The sequence below is a fragment of the Psittacula echo genome, assembly GCF_963264785.1.
Source record: "Psittacula echo genome assembly, chromosome: 12".
Classification (NCBI taxonomy): Eukaryota; Metazoa; Chordata; class Aves; order Psittaciformes; family Psittacidae; genus Psittacula; species Psittacula echo.
This window is the reverse complement of record NC_137747.1, coordinates 7337854-7359379: the sequence shown is the minus strand read 5'-3', so window position 1 is coordinate 7359379 and position 21526 is coordinate 7337854.

Below are 21526 nucleotides of genomic sequence, written 5' to 3'. Positions count from 1 at the left end.
GAACGAAGAAAAACGTATTGACATTCGCCTGGTAGATAATACCATGCATGAGCATTGACATGTTTCCCTGTACCAGCAGTTCTTGCAGGCACAGGAGCAGGAGGACCCTACTTCTGCTTTAGCTGACTGAGTACAGTACAGGATAACTTTGACTGTAAAAGCAAAAACTAACTGTAGATGTTCAAGTTTTGCTGCAGAGACAGACTGTTGCAATATGTTGGCACTAAAAGGTAATGCCTTGGATGCAAAGCCGCATTTTCTCACTTTTTCATCCCTCCAATATTCTTATGACTCTTAAGGCTCTAAATCTGTTTCCTCATCTTTGGATGCAATATTGGAAACGATAAATAAGAGTGTTTTAGCACTCTATTAAAGTCAGAAGAGATTACGAGGTACTGGATCAGGCTCTAAGGGGTGCAACTGTTTGTGTCCATGTAAATCAAACATGCTTCCTGCACAGGAGCCAGCTGACTTCAGCTGTGTGCTTCCCAGATCAAACACAAGTCTGATGCTACATTTGGCTGCACTTGTAAAGAAGGTTGCTTGGCTGAGGACTGATTTTGCTGTCACTGACAAAAAAAAGCCTATCTCTGTTAGTTAGCTGATGTGACCAGGAGCCAAGGCTTCCAAACTGGCTCACCTTCACACTGGAGGAAACACTCCTACTGCCTCTTTACCAGCACTGGGATATCTCCTTGATACTTCATGATTGATGGCTTGGCTTCGTGAATGAAGATTTGGGAAGGGATTTACCCACGCTTACTACAAGCGAGATGATGACTAAAAGGGTAATGTGGGATAGGCAAGTCCAGTTGGAAAAAAGTCTGCTTGGTCATTCAGGATGTTTCCGAACAAAATACTTCATGAACATACATATTGACATTACATATTGACTCTTTGATATTTCATGAGTCAGGAAAGAGATCATAGGTCCTCATTAAAGTTGGCCACTGGACCCAAGTGACCACATCATCCTCCCCTTCAACTATGGGTACCCTTAGTCCTACTAGCAGCAAACACAGTGTGAAACACATCCAAGCAAGCAACCAGCCTTTCCTCCTAGCAGCAGATGTTTCCCCACACACGCAGAAGCCTCTCCTGCCCCCAAAGCCCACGTCCTGGCCATTTCCCAATGGAACTGGGCTAACGACTTGTTCCCAGGTGCCGCAGGCAGGAAGCCCATTCCTGCTCTGTGCTGTCTACTGAGCTGTTTTTTATCTCTTGAAGTATTTATAAACTGGCAGTGACACATTCACTGGGAATATCAGCCTTCATAGGAGCCATATGTCACTTTAGAGGACAAAATATGATCTTCAGGGAAAAAAACCCCAACCAACTTCACGCACTTCCTAATCATCCTTATTCATCTAAGCCATGCATTTACTGCTTCCCATTCATCTCTGGTTTTAATGACTCAGATGGTGATTTCTTGCTTACATTGAATCAGTCCCAAACCTATTATCTCACAGCTATAGATTTACTCATCTGACTGCAAGATTTGGACTCAATTTTTTTTCAGCTGTACAGCTGGCTCCAGATTGCCAACATCACCAAGCCACAACAGAAGTAGCAAGGCAATGAAAGCATATGATTGGTATTTCACAGTGAAATCTGTAAAGACTCCCCCAACCACCTTAATATTTACCATTAAATCAATAGTAAAACTTACAAGGTTTTCATCAGGTGATTGTTTAAAAACTCACAGGACCAATTAAAAACATTTTGTGTCTCTGCCAAAGACTGTGATTAAATTAATGTTCCAAATTAACTCATTACTGACATGCAAAATAATCCCATTTGCTGAAGCATGCCCAATAATAGTTAATCTTCCCTTTCACTCTATGGATTTTGACTTTTATTGTTGTAAATAACATCTATTCATAAGCTGTGCCTTCCATAGCCGAGCACAGTTTACGGTTTACGACCAGACTTAATCATTTCTTCAATTCTATGGCATACATGGAGATACTTGCTAAGGAGCAGGGACAGGGGATTTAAAATGATCAGACAATGTACTGCAGACTAGGGAAGCGCAGCCCCAGGGGATGCTCAGTGGCTGCTCTGGTCTCAGTTATTCTCCTTGACGGGAGAGTGAGCCTGACCTTACCAAGTAGATACTTTGGGAAAGCCCACATCCAAGTACCAAGCTCATGTCACTCCAGAAAGAGACAAATTCATCTGGGTTTGTACATTTAATTTCTCTTGGTAACATATACTGAGTTTTTCTCGGGTATTCTGGCTTCAGAGGATTATCAGTGTTAATTCTGTCATGGCTGATAAACGCCATATGGATCAAGTGTAATCCACTCGCTGCTTTAGGAACAGGGAAGCCTCCGAGAAGTGGGATAAATCCATGTGAAGGGGGTTTGTACTCAAGGCACTGGTTCAGTTAAAAAGAGATTAAAGCAAGCATAGGGAGATGGGGTTGCTCACCTGCAAGACTGAATTGTTTTCCTGGCAGCTGAAGAGCTTTACCCAGCTCACACCAAGGATGAAGCTTGTATCTTTTAGCATGCTTTTAAAAAGCATCCCTGTAGTTCAGCAATAACAGTGGATGCTGCTGTTGCCAGAAGTGGCATCAGGACCAGCCCAGATCCGCTCATAAGCAATTCCTACAGGAACAGCATCATCCTGCACACATGGAAACATTTCAGGAATGAGAAACACACCCAAAGAGCAGCCAGCTCCCCGTATATCCAGTGCTGTGCTTCCCATCAGTGCTGCAAGGGCAGCTTAAGTGCAGGGGAGGAGGTACCCAGCAGAGGATGGAGATAAGAGTACACTGGGCCACCCCAATATTGCAGACTGTTTTCACATGATTAGTTCCACCAGTGTCTGATGCATGGCAGAGAGCAGTAGAAACTGGCTTTAAACTGTCACATGAGAAAGGACACATTTATAATTGAATAAATTCCAAATAGCAAAGCTTAGCACCCTCAAATCCTTTGAGTTTTTTCCAAGCACTTCCCATTCGCTGGTGAATTAATGCAATAATATGCAAGAAATCAAGAAGGTGGCTTGGATAATTTTCAATTAACTGCTTGAAAATGCTTTGAAGATAAATCTAGCCAGATTTTCTGAGCTTACTTATTTGTTCCAGCGTATCTGTTCAAATACAACTGGCTGGAGCTGCCTTAGACTATCTTTAAAAACTTGCAGTGCCAATGCACAAAGCAGATTTAACTCGGCCGCTAGACTTTGCCATAGCAAAGACTAACCAGACAAAAGGTTCTTTTATGCTGTAATAACTAACTCCTTCTCCCTAAAGTCACTCTTGCTTTAATATCTTTTTCCTACCCACAAGTTCGATCAATGATGAGAAGGTTTTTGTGCTGGCCATGGAGGTGGCTCCATGGCTCTTCAAACAGAGACACACCACCAGCGTGTTACCAAGGTCTAGCTCTGCCCATAGCATGCCACTGTTTTCCGTCATTTGGATTCTTTTGAAGTCATTTAAGGGTGTTCAATATTCAGGATAATGTTTCTACATGAGGCATTAGTCAGCTGTTCCCAATGATTACCCATTAGTTCCTATGCTGTCCCTTCTTTGCCTCTATGCAGAAGATGCAAATTCAAGCAAATCCTTTACAATATAAGAATTGAAACAAAATGAGCAAAACCCAAATAATGTGAGACACGATTATGTGCTGCTTCTAAAGATAGAAGCAATAAAGATGCAAAAATTGCAACATCCCGTGTTACACAACACAAGGACACCGAGTACAGGATAAATGCAATAGAATAACACTGACATCTGCCATGGTTTACAGAAACTTTCTCTTTTTCATCCCCCTGGTCTGACCACTATGAAAGTAAAAACAAATAGGGGAAAACAGAGGAAATGATACCATGAAACTGTGGAAGCCACACCACAAAAAAACTGATGTGGCACAAACAGTACAAGGAAATTCTGTTGGAGGTGGTGTGTTAATACTACACAGAATTACTGCATCCTCTTCAAACAGAGGGCAACAGTCACTGCTGGAGTAGCAAAGCCTTTCCACTGGCTTTTCTCTTACATCACTGCTGGATAACAGCCTTTTCATTGAGATGTCTACATGCATCACACTCTTGCCAGGTACTGGGAATCTATTTTTCGCTTGATTATAAGAGCAAAAGAAGAAACACACAATCATCCTTGGTGCCAAAACTATTTATATCCTAACTTGGGCCACAATCCTCCTTTCTGCTGTCAGCCATTCAAAAACCATGGAGAAACGTGCACATTTGCGCAATTGTTTTTCCTTAGAACACTCGTCATGCCTGCGCTGCTGCAGATCACAAGCGAGGAGCTGTTAGAAGTGGGTTTCAAACAAACCCTCACTGTTGAAGAACCATTTCTTCATGGGGACTTCATGACCTTTTCCCTTCAAATGGATCACACCGATCAAAATTTGGAGAAGAAACACAAACCGTAAATCTCTGATTTCTGCTGCAGCATGGGAAGAAATCCATGTGAGGCACTACACAGTGCTGTCAAGGGAAAGAGCTGGCATGGGGCATAGCTTCTGTGCTGTCTCTTTTACGTGTGAACAAAGGTGGTAGGAGGTCAGCATCCAAAGTACTCAGTACTTCGCTCTTTCCTGAGACAAGATTGACTCCCAACACCTTTTCTCTGTAGCAAGTGGACTTCCTGAGGAAAATCACATACCATGAGGTCATATTGTTCTACCAGCCAGTGACAGTCTTTAGCTTGAGCTTTCCATGACAAGTTCTCCAGCTCAACCCTGTGCTGGTGGGCTGGATGCTCACCCATTCCCCTCTCAACCCAGGGAATACAGAGCTGAAGGAAGCACACTAAGAGTCAAGTTTCTTATTCTCTTATGCTTTTAGCTATCATCAGCATCCTTTGCAATGGCTGTCATCCTCAGCGAGCACAAGAGCCCATGAAATGGGCAGGTGGAAACACTGCGTCAAGTGGGAGCACAATACACAGGAAAGGTTCAGCTGAGGGAAGAGTATCTTCCACACAAGCCCACTCTTTTCCAGATCAGCAAGTAAGAGCTTCCCCAAACAGCCCCCGGAGCACAAGCTCACTGGTGCACACCGCTTAGCCTGGATCTTGTTTAACGTTCAGCGATGCTCTCTAATCCTCTTAGGTATTAGTCTTGAGATTCCTGCCAAGCACGGGAACAGCACAGCCTCCCAGGCAGCACTTAAATGAACTCACTGCTTGCAATGGGCCATTTTGCAAAATACAGTAGAACTCCAGCTGTTCTGTTTCGGTTAACCTCAGATTAGCACCTAGGAAGTTACTATGGCATGCAAAACACAGAGTTAAATAACCCTGATGTCTACATCTCAGGTGATTCCCTAGGAAGTCAGACTGCATTAAGACTGGGATTTGTCTCTCTCAATTATGTGTTTAAAGTTATGTGCCCGATTTGAGTTAGATATTCCTATTGTTTCTCTGTTGCCTGTGGCAAGATCATCCTATTCAGGTTACCTACAGCCTTCACACTATAGAATCATAGAATGGTTTAGGTTGGAAGGAATCTTAAAAACCATCTAGTTCTGACTCCCTGCCACGGGCAGGGACACCTTCCACTAGAGCAGGTTGCTCCAAGCCCCTGTGTCCAACCTGGCCTTGAACACTGCCAGGGATGGGGCAGCCACAGCTTCTCTGGGCACCCTGTGCCAGCGCCTCAGCACCCTCACAGGGAAGAGCTTCTGCCTTAAATGTAACCTAAATCCCCCTTCGGTCAGGTTAAAACCATTCCTTTTGTCCTGTCCCTACAGGCCCTTGTCCAAAGCCCCTCTCCAGCCTCCTTGTCAGCCCCTTTAAGCACTGGGAGCTGCTCTAAGCCCTCCTCTCCAGACTGAACCACCCCAACTCTCTCAGCCTGTCTCTATAGCCAAGGTGCTCCAGCCCTCAGCCCTCTCCCATGTCTCCACAATCACTGGCTTGTGTATTGCTAAATCACTCCTTAGTGCAAGTATGACCCGGAGCACGAGCAGGCACATAATCATATTTCTGTTTGATTAGCGAAACATATTACCCTGAGCTTATTTTGGCTTCATGTTGGCTGAAGCCACAACACAAACAATATTTGATCTAGCACAAAGCCAGATGGCACAAAAATAACCCATTCAGCACAGATCTGAAGTAGAACAAGGGAGTTTGGACAAGATTAGTGCACAGGCAGTAGGACTTCTGACTTAGAGGCATTTGCAGCCTCTAAGTTTCCTGACACCAAGTACTCCCCATCCGCCCTCCAAAGATGAGCTAAACAAAAGCATCATACTTCACCATATTTCATCCTTTAGAATAAACTCCATGTCAGCTTGCAGTTATTCTACATTTGAGCGTGCAGTACCCTCCATCTTGCCACACTGTGGTATGTTTTGGGATTTCTTTGAATAGGGCACATCCCTGTTGTATAATCGAGAGAAAATGACCACCACTTTCAGAGGAATGGTAGGTAAATCTTGGCTTCTGAGACTCCAACCGATTCCTTTGAGAGATGCTAGTGGAAAAATGCTGAGCAATACTGCTCTACATTAACAGGCCTCTCTAAGAAACCCAGCTCAGTATGAAATAGCAGTCCCATACACACACATCAATATACGTGTAAGCTCTCTGCAAGCACTACACCGTTTGCAAACTGTCCCTTTCCTAGGCTGGAACATCTTCCATGTGACAATGTTCAATCAGGTCAGCAACTCATTCTTACTGCCAGGGAGCAAATTGTTGCCAAATGGCATTTCTTCCTGAGATAAAGGAATAAGCAGGCATATAGTGTTCCCATTGTCAACCCAAAACATCTGCTGGGAGTCAGAGGGGTTTGCTGACTGCGGACAATGCGGGAATGACTTTTACATTGTACCCTCCCTTTTCTCCTGCACAAGGAATCACAGTGGCTGTTGGAGGATAGATTTACTTGGAAGTCTGAAAACTACCTTCAAGGGATTCCTGCTTCCACATAGCAGCATAGTGGCATTCCTGCTTCTGGCTTGGGAACTGCTTAAGTTTCCTTAGTAAGGAGCCGCTCACACCCTCGAGCCCCTGCAAGGTGCTATGAGAAACACACAGAGCAGGACAACTTCTTGCTTGATCATCAGCTTGAACGAGGTCACAGAGGACTGGTTTTTGATCAGTGTTCCCTGAGGAATGAAGGGCCTGATCCTGCCATTGCAGCTTACCCACACTGTGTTTGCTCACAGAACACATTCAAGTGGGGTTTCCGAGATTGCCCACAGAAAGTGAGAGGTAGTTCAAAGGAATAAAGATTGGCTGGTTTGTGGCAATAAGCAAAGAAGCCCATTTATTGCTTCTTGGGGGAAAAAAGGCAGTATTTTCAGTTATGTTAAAACAAGAACGCTGGAGGCAGAAAACCAGTGTACCACAGGCTAGGAATCCACTTCTCACTCCTTTCAGTTCAGTTTCTTCAACAGCTTTAAATACTCTTTGCAAGGTTTTTGAACTAAATAAGAGGAAAATATACAACACTAAAGGTATCATGGGTTCATCAGGGTTATAGGAGGACTCCAGAAAGGCTGAGTCTACTATAATCAAGACCCATCCCCGCTTTAAGGATCTAAAGCCTCCGTGAGACTGAATCCACTCCGGCAATACAAAGACAACCGTGAAGTTGCTTTGAAAGCACTGTGAGGAAATCCCTTTTTGGGGTGGAATTCTTATGCTAACCTAAAGCTCCATGGCATCTGCCCTGGCCTTGATTAAGCTGAAGCAGTGCAGGATCAGATGGTCATGAAGGGAAGGCATTAGCAAGCACTTCCAGGCAAGACAAGGTAGAGCAGCCCTGCAGCTGCTCTGGGACAAAGGCTGAGCTTCTGTTTGCTGTGAGGCTTTTAAAACAATAGAAAGCCTGAATTCAAGTTTCAAACCTGGTTTATTTGGGCTATGTAAGCTAAAAAGATTGATGCGATTTTCCAAGGAGAGGCTATGAGGGAAAACCCAAAAGAAAATCCACAACAGCCCGTGATCCTTTAAGTGTTTTGGGGACTTCTTATTTCTGTGTCATGGGTTGATATCATCTATCAGAACTCTAGAATTAAATGTGGGGGTTTTTCCTCTCTTAATGCCATCTAGAAAAATAAACTCCCATTTCCTAGCACACCCAAACACTTCAATGCACAAATCTGAAGGCATAGCTATAAAAATGCCAAAAAGTACTTTTTCTTGGATTTTTTCAGCCAGAACATTGCAAAGTCAGAGTATTTTTTGGAAGAAGCCCAAAGTGTTTGGCCTTGCTTTCCCAACATGAAACCAACTCCCTAACCCCTCAGACCACTGAACCATGGCTATACAAAGCTTGTCAGCATTTTCTTTCTTGATGGAACCAATCTGAGCTCTGAGAATTCAAATGGCTAAAGATCATCAATGCCGTTCAACAATACACCTGCTCCATCAGTAGTAATCAAATCCCATTTTAATGTAACTATATGTATGTGAGTAGAATAGAACAAGAGCAGAAAACTGGACTAGTGTCTTCACTGCTCCAGGAATTCCAGAGTGCTGGAAAGCCTCAGCACCTTGCTGAATGAAGCAAACAGGAATAAAGAGTATTTCCTACCACCACCATATTCCTGTTCCTCAAACTCATTTACAGTCTAGAAGGGGAAGGACATTTTTGACAGCAGCAACATGGTAGTACCCCAGACTTAGAGTATTTCTCCCTGAATTGAGATTTAAGGTTAGAATAACATTACTCTGTTAATATTAAACACTTCACTGCCTCACCTCATGCTCTCTGCTGTACTAACAAGAGGCCTGACACAAAATCTATCCAAGTTAGCAGCCCTGAGTACTTGTCTACAATCACTCATCACAGCTACCAAAGCAGGATAAATGCTTTTGCTCAGGATTCATAAAGCAAAGTCCTCGACCTCTCTCAGAGCATTTCTCCCACAAAGCGTTTGTAGAAACTCTTTGTTCTCAACTCCTCCAGTTCAGCATCACTGCTGGTATGCTGGGAGGTCACTCAAGGGCAAGATGGAACAAAAGCAGTTATATCACAGGGGGGTTTTGCCATAGATTGGTTCTGAAAAGGGAAAAGGGAGCGACTCCAGGATGGGAGCACCTCTTGCATCTACAGATCCCACCAGCTAGAGAGGGCTGGGGTGGCTGGGGAACATTCTGGCCATTGAAATCAAGACCAAAACACTAATGCATTTCATCCAAAACAGCCTGTGCACGGTTAACAACTCCAACAGGTTGTTATAACATGGTGACCTTGGTTTATTAAGCATAAAAATCCAAACGGGGAGCCTCTCCTCCGCAAAGTCGTGCTCAGCATCTCACTAACCCACCATCAACAATCCATCAGCTCTGCTAAGTGGTTGCAGAGTCTTACAAAGCTTTTCCAGTCACTGTTGCCTTAATGAGATCCTGCAAGACGCAAATGGCTCAGGCTCAGAATAATTAACTTACAGGCAGCAGCTCAAGGAAGCAGGTGAAGAAGACAAGAAACCCAAATGGTAAAGCAGAATATTTGGTAATCTGGCATATAAACACCTTCACCTGTGGGCTGTGAGCAAGGCCATAGGCAAATGCAGGTTTCTGTGCTTGATACACTCAGTTATAGAATCATAGAATAGTCAGGGTTGGAAAGGACCTTAAGATCATCCAGTTCCAACCCCCCTGCCATGGGCAGGGACACCTCACACTAAACCATGTCACCCAAGGCTCTGTCCAGCCTGGCCTTGAACACCACCAGGGATGCAGCATTCACAACCTCCCTGGGCAACCCATTCCAGTGCCTCACCACCCTAACAGTAAAGAACTTCCTTATATCCAATCTAAACTTCCCCTAAGTTAAAATAAAGGAAAGCAAAACAGTGCTCAGTGATGCTTTTTGGGGTGGTCTGAGCAAAATAAGACGCATCAAGCAGAGCCATTATTCACTTTGGTGCTACTTTACTAGGTGCAAAGCCCCAGATCAGAAAGCAGGGTCTCCTGCAGCCTGCTCCACGCTGTAAAGACACACACAAAAAGATTAAAGCTGTCTCAAAGAGCTTGCAATCAGAAATCCTGGGGCACTGAGCAGCTGGATACTGATCTCCATAAGCCAATGGATATTTCTTTTGTTAGTGGCTGATCCCATTTCCTCCTCACCTACAAACCTCTGAGCTCTGTAAAGATTTCTAGTAAGTACTTGCTCAGTAGTTCCTGGTTCCTCTGGCCAGGAATGTCCAACCCCCACAGGAACTGCTGCTTCCAGTCTCATTTGTCATCCAACATTTCTCGCACGCAATGCTTTTGCCACCATCACTTTGTGGGTTTGCCCCACGTGCAGGGTGGATTAAGGCAATACAAGAGGAGTGGCTGTTGCACAGGGCTACAGACAAGGCTGTCACGCCTGGACACGCTCCTCACACCCCAGTATATTAGCAGTGGCAGGGCAGGTGGCTGTTGTGTGTCCCTCATGCTGCTGCTTCAGTTTCCGATCATTTTTGGTACTCCACAAGCTAAACCTCTTTGCATATAAATAACTATTTCCCCCTCCTCCCCTTTCATTATTTGACTAACCCTCTCTCCCCGCCGTTTCATCCTTTTTCATTCTTCTTGTGTTCAAAGCCACCCAAGGCATGCTTCTCTAAAGATCTCTTTCATGTTCTTTCCCCCTCAAATACTACTTTAGGGTATTTTTACAACCAAGTGGCACTATAGAAAGTAAGAGCCCAGAAATCAAAAAAGGAGGTGCCAGACTGGAGTAACACCATGTTTGTAGCGTGTTGCCTGATAAAACCAAACAGCCTATAGAATAGCATTAAAACATTAATGCAACAACTCGTGCGATTACTGCCCACTTGTATCTTTTCATCTCTCAGAATTGAAACCCATGCTTTTATTATAACAAGGCTTTTGCTTCGTATCATCTGAACAAATAGGTTCATAAAGTAATACAGGTCAGGTGATGGAAGTGCTCCATTTCAGCTCAGCATGCTGCCTGCCACTTCCTTCTCTAACTTTTGTTACAACCCTCTTGAAACAGAATTGTTTTGTTAAGAACATACTTTTTACTTGCTATAAGGACCAATTTGCTATGCCACTTATTTTTATTTTCTCAGCTTTACTCTATCATTATTATTTCCTTAGCTTTTCTTTAGCTATTTTCTCAGCTTTCCTCATTTTCTCCCTTTTCTTTGTGTCTTTTTAATTTCCTATAGAAAGGCAAGGTTCTCACAAAAGGAAAGGGAAAAAAAAAACCCATCGCCAAACCACAGTGAATCAGTTGTAACGAGTTTCAGTTACAAGATAACACCAGTTTTGAAGCATCACCGGAGGCAGCTCGCAAATGGAAAATCTCAGTGACTTGGGCTATTTTGCTGACTTTCCCCCCCACATACACACACTCCCCTTGCCGCAGGACAGGCTTTTCCCGGGCTCCTGTCATCAAACCACCGGTCCCACACCAGAACCTGCACACCCCGGGGCTGGACCGTTGCCTCCCCAAGCCCCCCAGAACCGCCGCTAACCCCATCTGGAGATTTTCCATCCCCCGGCGGGGAGCGACGGATGATCCGCGCCCATCCCCGCCTCCTCGGGGCTCACCCGCGCCGCTCCCGCAGACACGTGCAGTACCACCCGGTAGCTCCTGCCGTGCGTGTGTGTCAATGTAGGGTGGGGGGGATCGCCCGGGGAGCACCCATCACCACTGATGCCCACCCCGCTCCCTCCATCCCCGCCTCGGTACCTGCTGCCGGGGCCGCAGCTGCCGTCCTGCCGCCACCGAGCTCCCCTGCGCCAGCCGCGGGGCCGGGAACCCCGCCCTGACCGATGGGCGTTTTGTCCAATCAGCGGGGGATGCCGACAGCGGCGCAGCCAATAGGGAGAGAGGAACTGAGAGCAGAGCGAAAGTGGGGGCTACGCGGGCGATGCGGGGAGAGAAAGAGGGACGGGAGAGGGACAGATGGAAGGGGGGAAAGATGGGAAGGGAAAGAGGAAGAGCAGGGAGAGCGTCCCTTGTTGGGCAGGAAGAAAAGGAGGAAAGGAACAGCAGGAGAATGGATGACAGAGCAATCATAAGCGGGATAAGGCGAGGGCAAGGCTTATGGTCAGGTGCATCTTATCAAACCTGCCCAGTTTCCCGCCCCGCCGCCCACCTGGGGCCTCACAATCCCCAGAGAGGGCTCAGACTGCCCCGTCCTGGAGTATCCCAGCCTTCCTGCATCCCTGGGATGTGCAGGAAAAAATGCTGAGATACACCCCTCCAGCACACCGAGGGGAAAAATGTGCTGGAAAGAGCTGCACCTGTGGCTGTTGTGGCAGGGAAAATTATTCTTTACCTCCAGCCATTGCACTGACCTCGTGTAAAAGGAAGAACAAGCCAGGGAGCAGATGCACGGGTATTATTTTATCTGGGGCATAACCACAGCTATCACAGCGCTATCTGTATTGGTGCAATACAGCACTAGGCACTGTCAGCCAGGCACGGCTGGGTTAATGATTGCAGAGGCAGAGCTGAGGGAATGGTGCGGAAAAGCACCGAACCCCTTGGATTTGCATTGATGTGTTTGGGCCTTTTTCTATGCTGTTTGGGCAGACACAGGGGTTGGTGGGGCCCTTGTGTGGTTAAACAGGGGAGTCTCCAGAACAACATCCACACCTGAGCACTCCACACCCTCCAGGACATCAATCACTTAGGCAGGAGGTATCAGACATGACATGTGCATAGGTTTGCCCATGCAGCTCTTGCATGCCTCCCAATGCAGCTCCCCTTTGCATTTCTTCCAAGAGCTGTTTCACATCACTTGGGAATTTGGCCTGTTTCTGCATGTTCAAAGATAAATAATTCAGGCACTTTATACTTAGCTCTTTAGACTGCAATCAGTTCTCCATTACCCAAAGTGCGTGAGATAACCTGGGTGATGGAAACCCTCAGCTAACTCTGTGCAAGGTGGTGAGGAAGGGAGAGATGTGGTCAGAGGTCTCCAGCCAAGCCCTACAGTGCTCATCTCTGCTTGTGCAGAGCCAGTGGTGCTGTGTCATTCCCACAGCTGCTGCAGAGCTCAGGGACCCACAGGGAACTGAGGGCTGGGGCAGAAGCATCCCAGGCTGTGGCTCCAGGATGGTGCTGGAAGGTGCTGCCTTTTTGTCCCATCCTTGCTGTGCCCTTTGCAGCTGGACGGGCTCATGGTAGGTTTTGCTTTCACTTACTGTGCTAAATCGGGAGCTGTTGAATAAGTTTTTAAGGCAAAATTAAGTGCGGGAGCTGTTTGTGGCATCCTATGGTCAGGAAAAGCAGGAAGCATTTGCTCCATGGACACACACTGAGGTTACTTTGTTATAGATGAATCTTTTCCTGTATGCTGAAGTTTAGGGCATTATTTTGGCTGGCGCTGTAGCATCACTGATGAGTAAGGCCCTGTTTCAAAGTGTTTATCTTTTAAATAAACAGGGTGGAAAGGACAACAAACGTGCAAAGGTGAAGCAGTGCGTCAAAAGCATCTGAACTGGGAACCCCCCCCCACGTTTCCTGTTCAACCACGTCAAGCTGCGTTCAGCAATGTGTCCAGCCTCAGGGTGATGCATCCCTCCTCCGCAGTTATGCTCGCTTCTCCAAGTATGTTTTGGTCCATCCTGCCTTTGGTGAGGTTGTCCTCAGAGGTGCACAGTGATTCTTTTGCTTCAGTTTTGGTGATATTTTTTGTTTCATCTTCTTGGGTGAGGGAAATGCAAAGATATGGGCCTTGTCCTATGGATTTGCATGAGCTAATCGTAACTGATAACATGTCCAAGGGAGAAGGTGCAGCAAGAAAAGTTGGTGGTTACCTGAAGGAAATCTATCTCCTAGAGAAATCTTTAGAAGATGCTGGGCAGCCTATGGCAAATCAGCCCTGCCATCTCTGCTGATTCACTTGTAAATGGAAGGAGTCTGTCCGAGGGGCAAGATTGTTTTAAACTCCAGTTTTAAAGTCCCCGGGGCTCAGCATGAGCCAACGTGCACCTTGCTGCATGAGTGGCTCCTCCAGAATCTCCTGCATCTTTTCAGGACCAGGCTTATCCTGGATGTTTGCAGCTATTTTAAGGGATAGGAGAAGCTGGAATTCATTTGCGTTCATTTGCCAAAGCTATAGAAAGGCATGAAGCGTGTGTGATGCAATGAAAGCTGGGGGAGGCAGGGGTGGAAAGGATGGGCAAGGTTTGAGGAGCACAGAGGGGAACAAGGGCAGGGTGGCAGGGACCTAAGCACAAGGGTACTGAGAGCTTGGTATGAACTCAGGTCAAGGCTCACTCAGTTCCTCTCCTGGCTCTGCAAACCTGCAAAAGAGAAGGGTGCAATGGGAGGAAAGGGAGAAATGTATTGCAGAAGAACTGGAGAAGTGCTCACCAGAGTGTAGTCCTTGTCCTGTTGCGAGCCACGGGCACCTGCAGGGGAGATGGGAGGGAGATGAACAGACACAGCTCAGTCCCCTGCACTGCTGGAGATGCACATCAGTTTTCCTTGATGGCATCTGGCCTCAATCTTCTTTACCTCTGCCAGTCTCCCATCTCAGGACCATCTCCTTTTGCTCCCTCACCTGCCAAGCTCAGCCAGACCGGATACAGAGCTCTGTCAGCAGCTGATGCTGCTGGTGGCTTCTCTTTCAAAACTGAAAGGAACAAGGTTTTGCCTTGGCTGGGGCTTGGCAGTGGCACAGAGGCTGTTTCTGAAAGGATGGGGCCATCTCTACCCTGGGCCATCTCTGCCCCATCCATCATTACGGCTGAGAATTATCAGGGCAGTGATAGTAATTAACAATGGCAATCATATTATTATTAACATTATAATAATTATATTATTGTTCTTACATGGGTTTCTATCTCCTCAGGTTTAGGAGGCTCTGATCATTTTAGTTTGAGCAGAGCCCTGATTTTATGGCTCATGTTAACACCTGCAGTTCTTCCACAATGATTTTCATTCAATGTTTCATGTGGGGATGGATTTATGATGTGTTGTACCTCTGTCAGAAGCTTTGGGAGCATCAGAACCTCTGGGCCACTATTTTTGTATTAATCTCCATAAATCATTAAAACTCCGGGTTTAATGAATGCAAATCTAGTGCCACAGAAGGGAAGTCAGTTGGCTGGAGGCAGTCCCAGGCCTGGAATCACTCCATCACCAGCGGCTGTTGAATGATGCTTCTTCAAGTTCAATCCTGTAAGCCACGTGGGACCTGAGATGATCATGACAATCTTTGGGGAAAATCTGTGCAGAAATAAACCTTATTAATGCCTATCAAATAAAACTATCCTTGTTTTTCTGGGATCCATAATGCTGACTAGGAAAGAAAAGGAACAGTTGTATATTCATCACGTAAAATCTAGTTCTGGGAACACTGACATTTTTAATACAGTTAAGTGCGCATGTATTTACAAGATGAGGTTAGCATAGAAATAAACAATTTATTTAAAGGCATAATGTCTAATACAGAGTTCTGCTGCCTGAGTGATCATTTCCTAGTACTGCTGTTATAAATACTTCCCTGACTCACATCTGTTGCAGAACAAGCAACAAATCTCTGGGAAGGAAGTGCAGAACTGGATTTTTTCCTTAAACAATAATAGAATAATTGAATAATCAAATTAAAACTCTTTAGAGTTTTATTATATCTCTAATTTGAGCTAGAAATTCATTCACAGGAATGACTATAATAAATAATAAAGAAGGGATTTTTCAAGAGCAGCGACTAGTTCTGGCTTACAGTGGGAAACATGCTTTGGAAAATCTCCCTTGGGATTTTTACCAGACTTTGTACTATCCTACCTCTGTGAGACCCCGCTGGTTTTGTAGGCTGGAGCATCAGAATCCATCCTGCTCAGCACTGTGAGCTCCATTTATTACCATAAGAGCGAAAGATCCTGTAAAAGAAAGGAGTCAAACAGTGGCAACCATTGCCAGAGGGCACTGCAGAACGCAAAGTGTATCTGCTCAAGGAAGGATTAGACAAATTAATGGGTGACACATCCTCTGGCAGCTACTAAACCCAATAATCTCCATGCAAACCCTAGTCTGAGATGTCCCCAAGGTGCTGAGAGCTGGTGGCAGGGAAAGCATCACGAGAGGCAGCAATCCTTCGCTGCCCATCCTGCTCTCACCCGCTTTACAAACCATCCAGCAACAGCACTGTGATGCTGTATTTCTGGATTATTGGGAAACAAATTTAGGAACCTTGCTGCTGAGCATGTACAAAGTGTGATGTGTTAATTCTGAAGGACATAAAGGAGAGCTACGGCTTCTCTCTGAGAGATTTCTGAAGGGCCTGAGCTGTTTTATTCTCAGGTCTTTTCTGTTAGGTGATGCGCAGACACTGCAGCCTTTCTTTCCTAAGACAGAAATAAAAGTGATCTCTTGCACTCCAATCGAGTTTTATTTGAATGAAATATGACATTATATTGGCAAGAAGGATGGAAAAGTCCAAAGATGGCATCATCCAAAGAGAAAACAATTGGAGCTCAGTGCAGGAGCTGTAGGTGTGTTCCTGCAGAGCCTGAACAGCACATGGCACCGGGCAGCTCTGAGTTAACACCAAGGTTATTTCAGCCTTAGGAGTTAAAAGGGAATATTTGACTGTGATGATGACAATAAGCACAATATTTTGTTAACTGTTGCTCTTGGGCAGAAAGCAGCCCCGATTAGCAAAGCCACACCATGGGAGTGTATTGTATTGTTCTGGGGCAGGCTCCAGGACTCTTTCCTTTGTGCCCATATCCCACACCATGAACAAGAGCTCCTAAGCTGTTACATGTGAGTCCTCCAGAAATGCGAACAGTAACCAATAATAACAATAATTACAATTCAGATCATTACATGGGTCACGCCAAGCTCCAAGATTTAAGTTCTTTGAGCACAACTAACCTGCTAAGTTGTTATTTAGTAGGGGCCAACAAGGCATCCTCTGCACCTTACCTTCATGGGTTGCTAGAGATGAAGCTCTGCTCCAGGACAAGGTTCACCAGCTCAGAGAGCTGTGCTTGCAGCTGCAGGAACCCCCTGGTTTGGAGAAGGAGCCCTGGCAGAGATGTACCCCATATACAAAGATGTACCCCGATGAACCCCAATCCCACATTTCTTCACCGTTAGAAAAAAGGAGTGAAGAATAATCAGAGAAAAACATATAAAATCTCGTGACAGCTCAGAATTCATTGCTCTGTTGTACCAAGCAGCAGTGCAAATGGGACCATGGGGAAGATTACCTGCATTGTGGTCTTTCCTTCTTACCCACTGGCTGTGCTTCTGGCTCTGTATCCAATGGGAATATTTACTCTTCCTTTAGCAGCAGCACAAACACCCCCATACCAAGGAAGGGCACAAGTGAGGTGGCAGCATCCCAGGTGAGATGCCTGCAGCGTGGGTCGTGCATGGGAAGCAGTGCAGAGCATCCGCACAGGGGTTTGGGCTTGGGCTCCAGCTGAGCTGCCATGGTCAACACAGCATGTTTGTACAGCAAGAGATCATATCAGAGCAACACCCTTCCTTTTTACGTGTGTTTTTGAAGTGTAATAGCAATTGAACTATCATTTCACACCACTTCTTTCTTGCTAGCAGACTACAGGGAGAGGTTATTTTCAGCCACCAAAGTTTTACTTTAATTTTTTTCCTTAATAAAGCCTGATGAATAAAGTATCATTATAACCGAGGCATGAACTTTTAATGACTTTATATCATAATAATTTTGGAAGATTCCTGTTGAACTGAGTCTTTCAACTCTTTTTGCTTTGGCTTAAAAAGCTGGCACAAATGTTGCTCCAGGTCTCATGTACCACGCTATTTGCTCTGCCCAATCCCCCCCGCAGATTGGTAAGCGTTGCCATTGCAGTGTGATGCAGTACAGATGCTTATTGACAGACATATATCGACTGATCTATCACCTGCCCTTATAACGCACAAGATGGTCATGAGCAGCATGTGTTTGTGAAGAATATATTCCAGCATGATAAGTTGGCTGTATTGGAAAGATTTCCAGATAGCAATTGATTTTCCAGGCTATAATTAGCTCAAAGATTGCAAACATAGAAAATATTGCTCCAGAAATTGATTTGTTTAATTGTTCATAGCACCAAAGCTATGGTGTGACTGCAAAGCACATCACATGCTTCCCACAGAGAAAGACTTTGGATAAATATTGCTCCTGTAAACACGGAGAAGGAATCAAGTGTGTAACTGTGTTGCTGTCTCAGATAAGGGCTGGATCTCACTCGTTCTGGCTGATTTTGAAAACCCAGCCCCATAGTTCCAGATTCATGGAGCTGCTTTTAATTACCATCACAAGGGTTCATAGGGATGCTGCGAGCCAGCTACCAAAGGGCTCTGGTTGCAACCGGCAGCAACATGACATATCCCAGCAAGGCTGTGTTCTGCTAATCTGCTGCTGCGTCCTGGCCCCTGCATGGATGCTTTATCAGTTTAAACTTCACACATTTTACACTGCTGATGGAGCTGCCTACTTGTGCAGCAAATGCCATGCATGCACATGGGTTGCATCAGACTCTGCCCTAACCATCCCTCAGGGCTCCCATGAAACAAGTCCCATTGACCACAGCTTTGGCCATGCTCAAATCCTTTCTCCTCTTCTTCCGCTGGCCCTGCAGCAGCCGGAATTCAAGGCTCAGCCTCACATTTTGGAGAGGTTTAGAGGATACAGCTTTAACTTGGTGGCTGCCATGTGTTTCTTATCTAAAGCAACACTTGCATATGCCATTTCCTTGTTATAATTAAAGAGAAACTTAATCAGTTCAACTTCTTGAACTGACTTTGGCCTGACTTTGCACTTGGCATGCTGAAAGGCATTAGACAGTGACAAGCTGCAGCATCTCCTGCAGTTGGCAGAGACCCAAAGTCAGTCTCTGTGGCATCATCATCCCTCTGGTCCTGTGGCATCACCCCATGCCACCAGTTCCTTTGTAGCTGGTCTCCCCAGTTAGTGCTTATTCTGGTTTTTAATTCTCTTAATTCTCAGTTGACCAAGGGCAGTAACTGCTCCCAGGAGTGTCCATGGCCAGAAGCAGACGTATTGTTAACCATCTATAAGACACCCTATGGCTGCTTTATCATCCCCACACATCCCAGAGCTCATGGACAAAGCAGGGTGAACCCAGCCTCCCTAATACAGGAGAGGCTTCCACCCAGCTCTCCCCAGCAGGTACAAGATGCATTTACACAATATTCCCTGGACCTGCCAGCTCTGGAATATCTTTTTTTCCCCCATTGCTTCCAGGAAGCATTTGTCCAGCTCTAACTACCAGCTGAAGAAAGACGTCTCTTCTCCTCTTTGGAGGGGATTTTGGGTCCTCCTCAGTGATGTGCATGAGCTGGTCAGTGCTTTGTGCTGGTGACCCAGTGGCCTCATAGCAACACAGGGTGGGGTGGTTGTTTCTTATGGAAAATAGGAGTAGTTACGTCCAGTAACAACATAAAAAAAATCCCCAAAACCAAACTTCCTCTTCTAAAGAGGTTTCTATTTCTCTCTAACAGGATAATGACATGTCTTTTCTGATGAGGTAAAGCCAGGAGGGCCCAAGAGAGGCAAACCAAGGACACTGCAGTTAAGGAGGTTATTAGAATGATTTCCTCTCATTGCCCAACTGTACCAGCCACTAAACAAATTACTTGAGTCACTTCTCTAAAGAGCTTGCAAATTAGGAAGGTTGGGCAAACAGCAAAAGCCCCCAAAAAGATCATTTCCATGTATAGGGATTACGTATTTTGGCACATTTGCAAGGGGATTTGGCAACCGAGATTTCTTCCAGAACCTGTGAAAACTCAGGAAGGAACAAGAGATGTTCATTTTTAAAAGCCCCAAACCTTATAATACTGAAAGCAGTCAAACTGGGCGATCTGATTTGGTTGAGAAAAATGATTTGGCAACTATAGAATTCCCAGACATACCCATTCCAGCAAAACCTTGGGAAGAGTCTCAGGGGATAGGAAGTGCTGCAGTGAAAGTAAATTTAATAGGACATTAATGAGTCGTGTGCCTTCCCCTTCCTCCCCTGCGGCAGATCCAGAGGTGAGCAGCATCAGACCAGGGTATGGACTCTCCTCCTGTATGTGCAGTCATTGCACCAGCCAGCTTCCAATCTGGGATGGTATCAATGGGCATCCTTACACAAGAATCCTATAGGAGAAAGGTGTAGAAGGAAAGGATGAGATGATGATGTTCTCTTTACCTCACCTGGTTTCCCAGGAAGAGGGATCTGGGATGTGGATGAGAGGAGTGAACTGCAAGTACATCCATTCCGCATGGGACTGCAAGTCCCACTTCCCTATGCCCAGGACAGATGGGTATGAAAAAAATCGAGTATTTCACCCCAAGAATCTACCTAGTATTTGTGTAAGTGAATCCCTCATGCATGAGGGCACTGTGCTACTGCTGGGACACCAGTATTGAGGTGCATCAGGCAGCCCCCCCCCCCAAACACGCACTTTTGGGGTTAGGCAGTAAAGAGGTACTTTGGGGGTTACCCACTCCCTTCGCGATACGGAATGATTTGCACTATGACCTGCGGGCGTTTCTCAGTTTTCAACTCCCCTCGGAATTCCCATCGGGATAAGGACGGAGCGGACTTAGCCCAGTCTCACTCTCCCATCTAGTGGTAAAACAAGGAAAGGTGGTCCAGGCGGGAAGAAAGCGCTTTCTGAGGCTTTCGGAGGCGGGTACCGTTGTGGGCTCAGTTAAACCCATCTTCCCCAGCACTCTGGGGATTGGGAATGTCACCAACCCGATCCAGAGGGAAACATAACAAAATGCGAAGATGGCTCCGAGTCCTGTGCATCCAGCATGGGTTTGCGGGGCCCCTACTCCAGGAATAAGCCACAAAGGAGAGAAAGGAGGGAATACACCCCAGGTAAAACAGTCTGTATCTAAAAGCATGCGCTTCCTGAGCAAAACAGTATGTTCTAAATCACTCGTGGTGGATGGGAGGCAGAACGCTGTAGAGCAGAACGAGAACCACATCTGCCCACAAATTAATAGCCTCTTGCCTTCAAATAACCCTCCCTGCTGCTCCAGCTCAATGCAGACACAGCTTTACAGCTCCCCACAGCCCCCCCACATGTAAGCCCCACAGACACCCACTGCCTTCCCGGAAAGGCCTCTGTGGCCCCCCAAAATAGCGAGGGGAGGTGCCAGCAGCACAGGATGCTTGCACAGACACGATCAGGGACCCACAGGAAATGCGCGGTCAGAAGTGTGAGCTGGGGCTGTGCTCACTGAGCATGATGTGCAGGGCTGGTGCAGGGCTGAAGCAGGGCAAATGGGGTCACTCTGAGCTGTAAAGCTGGGTTTTATTTCAGCCAGACCCACAGGGCTGGATGGGAAGGGTTTCACCTCTCCCACAAAACTTGACAGTGCTCAAAGCCCAAGAAATCCCAGTTTTTCCATGAGGAACTGGTGCAGAACCAGCTCAGTGACTAGCCCCACAGTGGTGTCACTGATGGAGAGACATGGCGCTGAGGTCCTGGTGCCCCAAATTCAGGATGCTGTGATTCCCACTCCAGTGTACAAAGACCTGAGTTGCAGGATGGATGCACTCTTACAGCAGATTAATATCCTCATGTCGGATCGAAGAATCATGGCA